We start from the raw sequence: 12,010 nt of genomic DNA, 5'->3' as shown, positions 1-12,010 counted from the left end.
GTCACAAAATTGCGTGAGGATACAACAAACAAGACTGAAACGTTTTATGAAACAAATTCACAAATACCAACCTTAGCCCGACAACGAGCAAATGCGCACACTCATAACAATATGGACAGGAACAAACGCAAGTAAAGAGCACCATAAAGTTAGATTTTCTACAGCTACTACTTTAGTTAAAAAAATCACTGCAGTGAATTCTGGGTTCCCATAATGCTTTTAACTGGCTACATTGCCAGAACCGTCAGTGTGAGGAACGGGGCCAAGGATTAACACAGGAAATCGGCTGTTTTTTGGACTGTAGGACTCCTGAGGGAGCTGATGGGTACTGGCTGACCAAGCGGAATATGGCTTTGGTGGTCGCTGAGGCAAAACCTGGGCGTGGGAGGAGTTCGGTGAGCCCATGGAGAACGACTTCCGGACGGCTTCGATGAAATTCTGGTCCACCATCCGGCGTCTCAGGAGGGGGAAGCAGTGCACCATCAACACTGTGTATAGTTGGGATGGGGCGCTGCTGACGTCGACTCGGGACGTTGTGAATCGGTGGGGAGAATACGTCAAAGACCTCCTCAATTCCACCGACATGCCTTCGCATGAGGAAGCAGAGTCTGGGGTAACTGGGGCGGGCTCTCCTATCTCTGGCGTTGAGGTCACCAAGATGGTTAAAAAGCTCCTCGGTGGCAAGGCCCCGGGGGTGGATGTGACTCGCCCGGAGTTCCTCAAGGCTCTGGATGTTGTGGGGCTGTCCTGGTTGACACGCCTCTACAACATCGCATGGACATCGGGGACAGTGCCTCTGGATTGGCAGACTTGGGTGGTGGTCCCCCTTAAGAAGGGGGACCAGAGGGTGTGTTCCAACTACAGGGGGATCACACTCTTCAGCCGAACTGGTGAGGTCTATTCAGGGGTGCTGGAGAGGAGGGTCCGTCGGGAAGTCGAGGAGCAGTGTGGTTTTCGTCCTGGCCGTGGAACAGTGGACCAGGTCTTCACCCTCGGCAGGGTCCTCGAGGGTGCATGGGAGTTCGCCCCAACCAGTCTAGTACATGTGCTTTGTGGACTTGGAGAAGGCGTTCGACTGTGTCCCTCGTGGAGTCCTGTGGGGGGTGCTTCAGGAGTATGGGGTACCGAACCACCTGATACGGGGTGTTCAGTCCCTGTACGACCGGAGTCAGAGTTTGGTACGCATTGCCGGCAGTCAGTCGGACTCGTTTCCAGTGAGGGTTGGATTCCGCCAAGGCTGCCCTTTGTCCCCAATTCTGTTCATAACTTTTATGGACAGAGTTTCTAGGGCGGCACGGTGGATAAACTGGTTAGAGCGTCTGCCTCACAGTTCTGAGGACCGAGGTTCAATCCCTGGCCCCGCCGGTGTGGAGTTTGCATGTTCTCCCCGTGCCTGCGTGGGTTTTCTACAGGCACTCCAGTTTCCTCCCACATCACAAAAACATGCATGCGAGGTTAATTGAAGACTCTAAATTGCCCGTAGGTGTGAATGTGAGGGCGAATGGTTGTTTGTTTGTTTGTATGTGCCCTGCGATTGGCTGGCGACCAGTTCAGGGTGTACACCACCTCCTTCCCCTTGATAGCTGGGATAGGCTCCATCAAGCCCGCGACCCTAGAGAGAAGAAGCTCAGAAAATGGATGGATGGATGAATTTCTAGGCGCAGCCGAGGCATAGAGGGGTCTGGTTTGGTGGCCTCAGTATTGCATCTTTGCTTTTTGAAGATGATGTGTTTCTCTTGGCTTCATCAGGGCGTGATCTCCAACTCTCACTGGAACGGTTCGCAGCCGACTGTGAAGCGGCTGGGATGAGAACCCGCACCTCTAAATCTGAGACCATGGTCCTTAGTCGGAAAAGGGTGGAGTGCCCTCTCCAGGTCGGGGATGAGATCCTTCCCCAAGTGGAGGAGTTCAAATATATTGGGGTCTTGTTCACGAGTGAGGGAAGAATGGAACGGGAGATCGACAGGCGGATCGGTGCAGCGTCTGCAGTTTCCTGCGCAGGGTGTCCGGGCTCTCCCTTAGAGATAAGGTGAGAAGCTCGGTCATCCGGGAGGGGCTCAGAGTAGAGCCGCTGCTCCTCCGCATTGATAGGAGCCAGATGAGGTGGCTCGGGCATCTGTTTAGGATGCCTCCTGGACGCCTCTATGGTGAGGTGTTCCGGGCACGTCCCAATTGGACGAGACCCCGGGGACCACCCAGAATACGCTGGAGAGACTACGTCTCTCGGCTTGCCTGGGAACGCCTCGGGATCCCCTCGGAAGAGGTAGAGGAAGTGGCTGGGGAGAGGGAAGTCTGGGCTTCCCTGCTGAGGCTGCTGCCCCCACGACCCGAGCTCGGATAAGCGGAAGACAATGGATGGATGGATGGATGACATGTACTGAATGTACTAGTCAATATACAGTAGTTGTTTTTGTGATAAACACTCCTGAGTGGAGGTGCGGCAGTCATGCTCAACAGCAGTATTAATGAGGAGGCTGCGGCAACTGTGCCCAGTGAGTGCCCGCAGAACAGAAGCATCAACGGTATGACTGCCCAGCAAACTCACACTGACTCTCCATTCTCCACTACCACCCACTCACTATTAAACAGCAGGATGGCCACGTTCAGGACAAACAAGGCATCCATATACTACAGAAATTCAACCAGTGGTGGCTTTCAGTCTGTGAACAAGAGAAATCAGCATGTAGAATAATTATATGAATGTAGTCTATTTTGCCAGAACTAACTGGTTAGGTCTCCTCCAATAACAGTTTACTGAAAATCAACAACCCTCTATGACAGGATGAGCACAACATAGAAGACAGAACACAGAAATAGTAAGCTGCAAGCTTTTGAAAGTGAAAGAGAAGAAACCTGTCACAAGTTCCTTGCATTATTATGTAGAAGCTCAGCATTCAGATACTGTCCACTTAGGTTCATCTGGAAAATTACGAGACATACTGTCCTATAAATACTTATACTTAAAATACTTATATATATATATATATATATATAAATACAGATGTGGGCGTGTGGATTTGCATCTTTGCACACACGCAAATTTGTAGATAAGTATTTTATCTTTTACATCTTATTGGGCCAATCTGGGACGTAGGGGATCGTATCGTCCTTTCTGTGTTAACTGAAACTGTGTTACAGTAACTGACAATGGATTTCTGAAGTGTTCCTGAGCCCACGTGGCAATATCCCTTACACAATAATGCCGGTTTTTAATGCAGTGCTGCCTGAGGGATCGACGGTCACAGGCATTCAATGTCAGTTTTCAGCCTTGTCACCTACATGTGGCGATTTATCCAGTTTCTCTGAATCTTTCGCTAATACTATGGAACGTAGATGATGAAATCCTTAAATTCATTGCCATTATACATTGAGAAATGTTCTTAAACTGTTGGACTATTTGCTCATGCAGTTGTTCACAATGTGGTGAACCTCACCCCATCTTTGTTTGTGAACAACTGAGCCTTTCAGGGATGCTCCTTTTATACCCAACCTTGATACTCACCTGTTTCCATTTAACCTGTTCACCCGTGGAATGTTCCAAACAGGTGTTTTGTTTTGTTTTGTTTTTAGCATTCCTCAACTTTACCAGTCTTTTGTTGGCCCTGTTCCAGATTTTTTGGAACGTCCTGCAGGCGTCACATCCAAAATGAGAGAATATTTGCCCAAAGAAAAAAACAACTTTCATCAGTATGAACATTTAATATCTTCTCTTTGTAATGTATTCAATTGAATATAGGTTGAAAAGGATTTGCAAATCTTTGTATTCTGTTTTACACAACATCCTAACCTCACTGGAATTGGGGTTTCTAATTTTCTGATTTGGGAATCACTGGATTAGAGTCATTTGAGTGATGAGCAGTATTAGTAAAACCAATGACAACATAAAAATAGTAAAAGCCAGAAGGAACTTGCCACAGGGAACTGTATTAATTTTAAAAATTCACTCTTGTCCCGTCATCTGTAAATGCACTGAAGATAGGGTTGGGCATCGAGAATCGAGAACCAATTGGAACTGGGACTAATGTTCCGGTCCTCCCGGAATCGTGAGGGGAAACGGCGAAGAAAACGAACGAAGAAGAACGCACACGAAGACGTGCTTGTGCTGAATGGCGGTGGCGAACAAAAGTGTGTCTTAACTTTGTTAAAATTAAGTTGTAATTAGGTTTGTTAGTTTTTATTAGTTTTATTTTTTCAAAAATGCCTTTATTAGTTTCAGTATTAGTTTTACAACCCCAATTCCAATGAAGTTGGGACGTTGTGTTAAACATAAATAAAAACAGAATACAATGATTTGCAAATCATGTTCAACCTATATTTAATTGAATACACTACAAAGACACGATATTTAATGTTCAAACTGATAAACTTTATTGTTTTAGAAAATAATCATTAACTTATAATTTTAGGGCTGCAACACATTCTAAAAAGCTGGGACAGTTGGCAAAAAATACTGAGAAAGTTGAAGAATGCTCATCAAACACCTTTATAGAACATCCCACAGGTGAACAGGCTAATTGGGAACAGGTGGGTGCCATGATTGGGTATAAAAGGAGCTTCCCTGAATTGCTCAGTCATTCACAAGCAAAGATGGGGCGAAGTTCACCTCTTTGTGAACAAGTGAGTGAGAAAATAGTCGAACAGTTTAAGGACAATGTTCCTCAACGTACAATTGCAAGGAATTTAGGGATAATATTATCAAAAGGTGCAGAGAATCTAGAGAAATCACTGCATGTAAGCGGCAAGACTGAAAACCAACATTGAATGCCCGTCACCTTCGATCCCTCAGGCGGCACTGCATCAAAAACCGGCATCAATGTGTAAAGGATATCACCACATGGGCTCAGAAACACTTCAGAAAACCAATGTCAGTAAATACAGTTCGGCACTACATCCGTAAGTGCAACTTGAAACTCTACTATGCAAAGCAAAAGCCATTCATCAACAAGACGAGACGAGAGTCAGCCGGTGAGTGACAAACAAGTGTCAATACTCAGGCGACGGCTTCCTGGAACTGACAGGGTTATATGCAGGCAGTGATGAGTACTGATTGAAGACAGGTGAGCGGCCAAGGTGATGCTGATTACTGGGGGGGGGGAGAGAGCGCGAGAGAGAGATAGAAAAAGAGAGAGGGAGGCAAGGCAAGGCGCATAGCGTCACCCAAGCTCCAATAGAGGAACTGCAGGGCACAGATCATGACACATAATACTGCTTCTAAGGTTGGTTTAGATGCATCACAACGTACAGTAAAACCATTTATGAGAAATGCCGTAGTATGCCCTCTTATATGTGTTGATATGTTTTACTTACAAAAAAACCTCAAGTTCTTATTTGGCATGTTTTCCATCCAATGTTGCTAAATAGCAAACGTCACAAGTGGACTTTCAGATGTGTGACTGTTAGACAGACAGATACATAGAATATGAGCTTGCTTTTACCTGCTGTATCTCCAGTGAAAGGTATCCAGGAAATGATTCACTATAATTTTTTGTCAATTGCAGATAATGAGCTCGGCTGACTTTGTGACAACATGGGGACCTTTTGTGTATAGTTTTGCTTACACTCTTTCGTGGTTAATCCTGTAAACATACTTCCTGTGTTTGTATACTGTATTTAAAAACAGAAAACAAATAACTACAAATCTAGTGACTTTGTCACAAGGTGACTTTGAACTTTTGTTCAATATTATATTGTTTTAAAATCTGTCCGGAAACGTTAAATAGCCATTTCTGAGTCGTCGTTAGCTGCTTGTGAAATTTTGTGATCGCGCGCTACATTCACTCGCATCCTTTTCATCTCTTGGGTGCTAAGATCCCCTATCCATAAATCTTAGTGACGGCCTTGGACTCGCCTATGATGAGTACTGTACATTAACAATGACCTAGCACAGTAAGTTTGGATAAAATGTGAAACTTTCAAGTTTCAAACATCTATCCATCTATCCATTTTCTGTACCGCTTATCCTCACTCGGGTCACGGGCGTGCTGGAGCCTATCCCAACTATCTTCGGGCGGGAGGCGGGGTGCACCCTGAACCGGTCGCCAGCCAATCGCAGGGCACATAGAAACAAACAACCATTCACACTCACATTCACACCTATGGGCAATTTAGAGTTGTCAATTAACCTACCATGCATGTTTTTGGAATGTGGGAGGAAACTGGAGTGCCCGGAGAAAACCCACTCAGGCACGGGGAGAACATGCAAACTCCACACAGGCGGGGCAGGGATTTGAACCCCGGTCCTCAGAACTGTGAGGCAGATGTGCTAACCAGTCGTTCACCATGCCAAGTTTCAAAATTTTTTTTTTGTATTTATTTACTATTTACTATGGCGTCAAAACAAAAGAGTGCTTCAATGTTACAAACAATTACAACCCCCCCCCCCCCCCCCCCCCCCCCCTGCCTTTATTCATCCATCCATCCATCTTCCGTTCCGCTCATCCTCACTAGGGTCACGGGCGTGCTGGAGCCTATCCCAGCTATCTTCGGGCAGGAGGCGGGGTACACCCTGAACTAGTCAACACAAACAAATGTGGCATTAAGACAAAATCATACAACCTGCTGCTGGTTCACAGCTTAATACAAAAAGGTTTATGGGTCAATTGTCTTAGTTTGCAAGGGCACCATGGAGGATTTACTGCAAAGATAAATTTTCCAAAATCCTACCGAAGAGCTGAGGGGAAACAAATAGTTAATTACCTTGAATTTACAAAGCCTTTGAAAAGCAAGGGCTTCACTCTATTTCCCTTTGCATACTCAAAATGTGTTGTACTGAGTCATGCAGCAATTATACTTTTTCAAAAAGATTACACACGATTAGATAGTCTAGTAATGTTTCTTTTATTCAAAAGCTAGTCTGATGACGATATGTTGCTTGTTTGCATTAGACATGGTGGATCACAAAACATCAACGGGTAAATGAGTAGTTGTGATTTGTCAGACACTGCACATTTGTTTTCGGCATATCCCTCTAAAATATGCATTGTCTAGATATACCTGCTATACACTATAGTATTAAAGTACTTGGGTAATAACATTGCCTTTCAGAAAATAAAATACATTTTCAGAATCACTGTTGATGCTTCTATGATAATAATAATAATAACAAGAAGAACAACAACAATAATAATCATAATAATCCATTCATCCATCCATCCATTTACTTCCACTTATCTGAGGTCAGGTCGCAGGGGCAGCAGCCTCTCCCAAGCCACTTCCGGGGGGATCCCGAGGTGTTCCCAGGCTAGCCGGGACACATCGTCTCTCCAGCGTGTCCTGGGTCGTACCCCATACTCCCGGAGCACCCGCCACAGGACTCTGCGAGGGACACTGTTAAATGGCTTCTCCAAGTCCACAAAACACATGTAGACTGGTAGGGTGAACTCCCATGAACCCTGGAAGAACCTGCTGAGGGTGTAGAGCCGGTCCACTGTTCTATGGCCAGGAAGAAAACCACACTGCTCCTCCTGAACCTGAGATTCAACTTCCTTACGGACTTTCCTCTCCAGGACCCCTGAAGAGACCTTACCAGGGAGGCTGAGAAGTGTGATACCCCTAAAGTTGGAACACACCCTGACCTTTTTTTATTTAGACAGTGTCCCAGTCTGCCAATCCAGAGGCACTGTCCTCGATGTCCAAGTGAAGTAAATGAAATATTGAGGCGAGTGTTCTATTTTAAGAGGTTGAAGTGGGCATAAGTACAGATGTCAACATAAATTTTAGTGTTGATTGATTGGAGTTTTGTAATATTAACCTACGTTAAGGTTTTTCTCTATAGTGAGAGGAGTCGCCAAAAGTTCTCCAGTTAAATTGAACGTGCGATTTCATCGCGACTCCTTGGCGTCCCAGCTAGTTTCTCGTAGACTCCAGGAGATATCATGGAGACGTCTCCGCAACCAGCTGAGACTTGAGTCTCCATCCGGTCGACAACTAGTCTCCTTGGCAGTGAGATAGGGGTCTTACATCTGAAGTCTTTGTAAAGAGGAAGCCAGATTTAAGGGCTCTCCTTGCTCAGTTTCGTACTTACGTCTCATATCTTTCAGTTCCGTTTGTGTGTCACACATGAATTGAAGGTATTTGTTGTTTTACCAAGTGTTTCTCCTCATTATCACATTAATGAAGTTAAAGAATAGCAGATCAGTGCTGGTCTCGATGAGTCTTAACGGAAAATTCAGAGTCTAGTCCGAGACCGAGACAAGACCAAGACTTTTGGGACAAGACAAGAAAAAGAACTTCAAAATGTTGTCTCGAGACAAGCAATGTGTTCAGTTTCTGCTGCCTAAATGCATGAGTGCAGTCAAAAAGTGGGGCTATCATTGGAAGCAGCCTATCAAATAGGTAAATTGAAGATTCAAGACTCAGTTGTCCATAGGTGTGCATCATAATTTGTCTACCTCCTGTATATACTGTATGTCATGCGGTTGACTGGTCACATTACTGTGACAAGGGAGAATCTCATTACATACAGTAGATAATTGCTTGGATGTGGATATTTCCCAAATGAGCACCAGTTTAGGCACGTTAAGATCAGTTCATGTATCGGCCTAATGCGTTTGAAGCTAATGGCAAAGTCTCACCAAAATGCGGATGCTCTAGTCCTGTCTCTTTCTGTCTGTCTCATCCCTCAGTACTCTTCTGTCATCACGCTACCCCTCTTTACGCCCTGAGTCATGTTCCTAGGCTCACGACATTGAGGAAAATCTGTAGTGACTGCTGTATTGTGTTTTCTCTTGGTGGTTAAGGAGTTGCTAGAGGCTGGAGATCAGCATTGTTCCAAATCTGTTTGCTCTGCAGGCCACTGAATTGCACCATCAGAAACGATCATATAATTTATTTCCACAGCCATTTAGCACAGGCTCCTCTAATAATGACTCACACAGGAGCAGAGGCACTACGCTGCTAATGATGCAAAGAACAAATCAACACACAGCTGCATTAAAAATACACATTGCACAGAAAAAGAAACAACGTGTAGTACCAGAAAGACTCACACTGACACAGAGATGCAAAACCACATATTACCACTTCATTTACTGTAAATATATTTAACCACTGTAAACATGCTCATAACGTTGAATTCCTATGGTACTATTTTTTGTTATTATTTTTGTTACATACAGTGGAACCTCCGCAGTTGAACCCAATGTTTTCTGGGACACTGTTTGATCTTGAATGTGTTTGTTTTTTCCATAAAAAAAATATTACCATTTTAAATATTCAATTCAAGAGTCAAACTGTTGCAAAAATCATGACGGATGGAAAATTGTTCTATCACTCTCTAAAATAATCTACTGTATACATAAACAGGAAAAAAAAGAGAGAGGTGAGTCTCCTCACATTAACTCTCAACACGTTGATTGCCGCAGGTCCAAAGCTCCGAAACCAAAGTTACATTCTGCATTTTGCTCAAATATGGCTTTTACATTTGGAATAGTCTTAACTGTAAGTAAGTGTAGAAATAATTTCTTATCTTCCTATTGCAGAACTTTATAACATGACCATGTATTTGCAACAAGGCATAAGTGTAAAAGGTCTAGTTGGAAATTTCATCAGCGACCCAAGGTTTTGCAGTGCTGGCACAGTTCAGAGTGGTTTTAGCAGTTCCCGGAAATCTTATGAAGACTTCAAAATTCCTCACCCGGACATAATGTGCCCCATATCGGAAAGGCTTTATCATTCCAACCCTGACAAGCAAAAGGACCAGGCAGATTCTAATTGACATATGCTGAGCAGATGTACCTGCCTTAAGTGACTAAGGAACAGAATGAGTTTTGTGTGATGCTATTTATGAATAATTAATTGGAGCGCTGTGGTTAGACGACCAGGGCATCCTAAATAATATATGAATTGCCCTGGATATATATGTATATACAGTATATATATATATATATATATATATATATATATATATATATATATATATATATATATATACATATATATTCAAATGTTGTCTTAGCAAAGATAAAAATGATCAGTTTGTCACTGCAATAGTAAAGAAGTAAAGAAGTATTAATTTTAATGTGGATGTAGTTTGCAGTGGTGTAGTCCTGTATTGCACATTACTGCCAAAAACGAGCATTCATTTACTCAGAGCAGAGTATTTGATACTCCTGTTGCATTGATCAAATGTGCAGGACTCCTGCAGCAGGAGCAATGAAGTCTACAGTATATTGCATTGGTTTTCCATTAAAAACGTGCGTTTAAGAAGACCAACAAAAGCACAGCAGAAAGAGAGGGTAAGGCATATAATAGAAGTACCGTAAGTATTAATTAGCAAAGAAGGAGTGTGTATTATATTGCTATTAAAAAATGGCCAGGGGCTGGCTGGCAAGTGTCGCACCCATATTGAATAATGAGCTCCAATGACGTGAATGTAGCTCCAAGCCAATGTAATATTGTATTACATGGATGTCATTTGATGCTCAGTGCGATCACAAACTGGTTATGTCTATGCATGAATTAAATTGGTTCATTAGATGTGTTTATGACCAGGACCAAAGTGAACAGATGAGCTCGGGTAAATGACAGCAGACAGTAGAGTTCTGAAGGAACACACAACACTATGCAGATAACTTTATGTCATAGGTTCAACAGTTAGGTCCAGAAGTATTTGGACAATGATCGAGTAAATGGTAAATAATCCTCGTTTTGTGAACCTCTTTACTGTAAATCAAAACTGAAGGTCTTCACGTAACATTTTGTGATCCATTACAAATCTAGGCAAAATCATGAGGAAAAAAAACCCAAGATTGAAGATCCAAAGACTGGACGACAGAAGAGAGCAGAGATGGTGTAGACTGTTCTTCTTTAATTCAGTCTTTTTTTCTTCTTCGAAACATTGATGGCACCTACCAGTGTGGTCGCCTCGGTAACGCGCTCTCTAGTATTGTTTTTGTTTTTATGTTTTTCGTCCGTCTTTGGAGACCTTACACGACTCACTTACACAAGGGGAGACCTGCTAACCATCAAGGAGGCTACTCCGGACTTTCTGTCACCAACTTTCACAAATCCGCTCAGTTTTTCCCCCGAGTTACTCACCGGAGCGGCGTCCGTGGTTTTCGGCGCATGGAGATGGAAGAGGCGCCACAGAGGGAAACGGGCCGGCATTCAGGTGAAACTCCGCAAGAGAGGACACAGATTGGCGTTCCCGTCGATCCACCTCGCGAATGTACGCTCCCTACCCAACAAAATGGACGAGCTTCATCTTCTGTTAAAGACCACTAAAGACTTCGGACGTGCTTCACGGAGACCTGGCTTTGCAACGCTGTACCCGATGGCGCCGTCATGCTTCCCGGCTTTCACATTCATCGAGCGGACCGCGACATGGAATCATCGGGGAAAACAAAGGGCGGCGGGCTATGCCTCTATATCAACGAAAAATGGTGTACGGACGTCACGGAGCTCAGCACACACTGCAGCCCGCATTTGGAGTCGCTATTTTTAAACTGTAAACCATTCTACTCGCCACGTGAGTTTGCATCGTACATACTGGCTGGAGTCTACATACCGCCTCAAGCTAACACGAACGCCGCACTGCTAACGCTCGCCGAACAAGTCAACGAAATTGAAAAAAAACACCCGGACTCACCCCTCATTATTCTCGGGGACTTTAACAAAGGTAAACTCAACCACGAACTCCCTAAATACAAGCAGCACATCGACTGTTCTACCAGGGAAAATAACATTTTAGACCACTGCTACACTACGGTAAAAAACGCATACCGTGCTATACCTCGTGCAGCCCTGGGCTTGTCTGATCACTGCTTATTTCACTTAATACCGACGTACAGGCAAGAACTTAAATGCGCGAAGCCTACAGTGAAAACAGTGAAAAAGTGGACCAATGAAGCCAAGATGGAACTTCAAAGCTGTTTAGACTGCACAGACTGGAGTGTCTTTGAAAATTCAGCTGGCAGCCTGGATGAATATATGGACACTGTCACATCCTATATAAGTTTCTGTGAAGAGGTTTGTGTACCAACAAAATCATTTCGCACATTCAACAACAACA

The sequence above is a fragment of the Phyllopteryx taeniolatus genome, chromosome 6, assembly GCF_024500385.1.
Source record: "Phyllopteryx taeniolatus isolate TA_2022b chromosome 6, UOR_Ptae_1.2, whole genome shotgun sequence".
Lineage (NCBI taxonomy): Eukaryota > Metazoa > Chordata > Actinopteri > Syngnathiformes > Syngnathidae > Phyllopteryx > Phyllopteryx taeniolatus.
Note: the sequence above shows the minus strand (reverse complement) of the source record.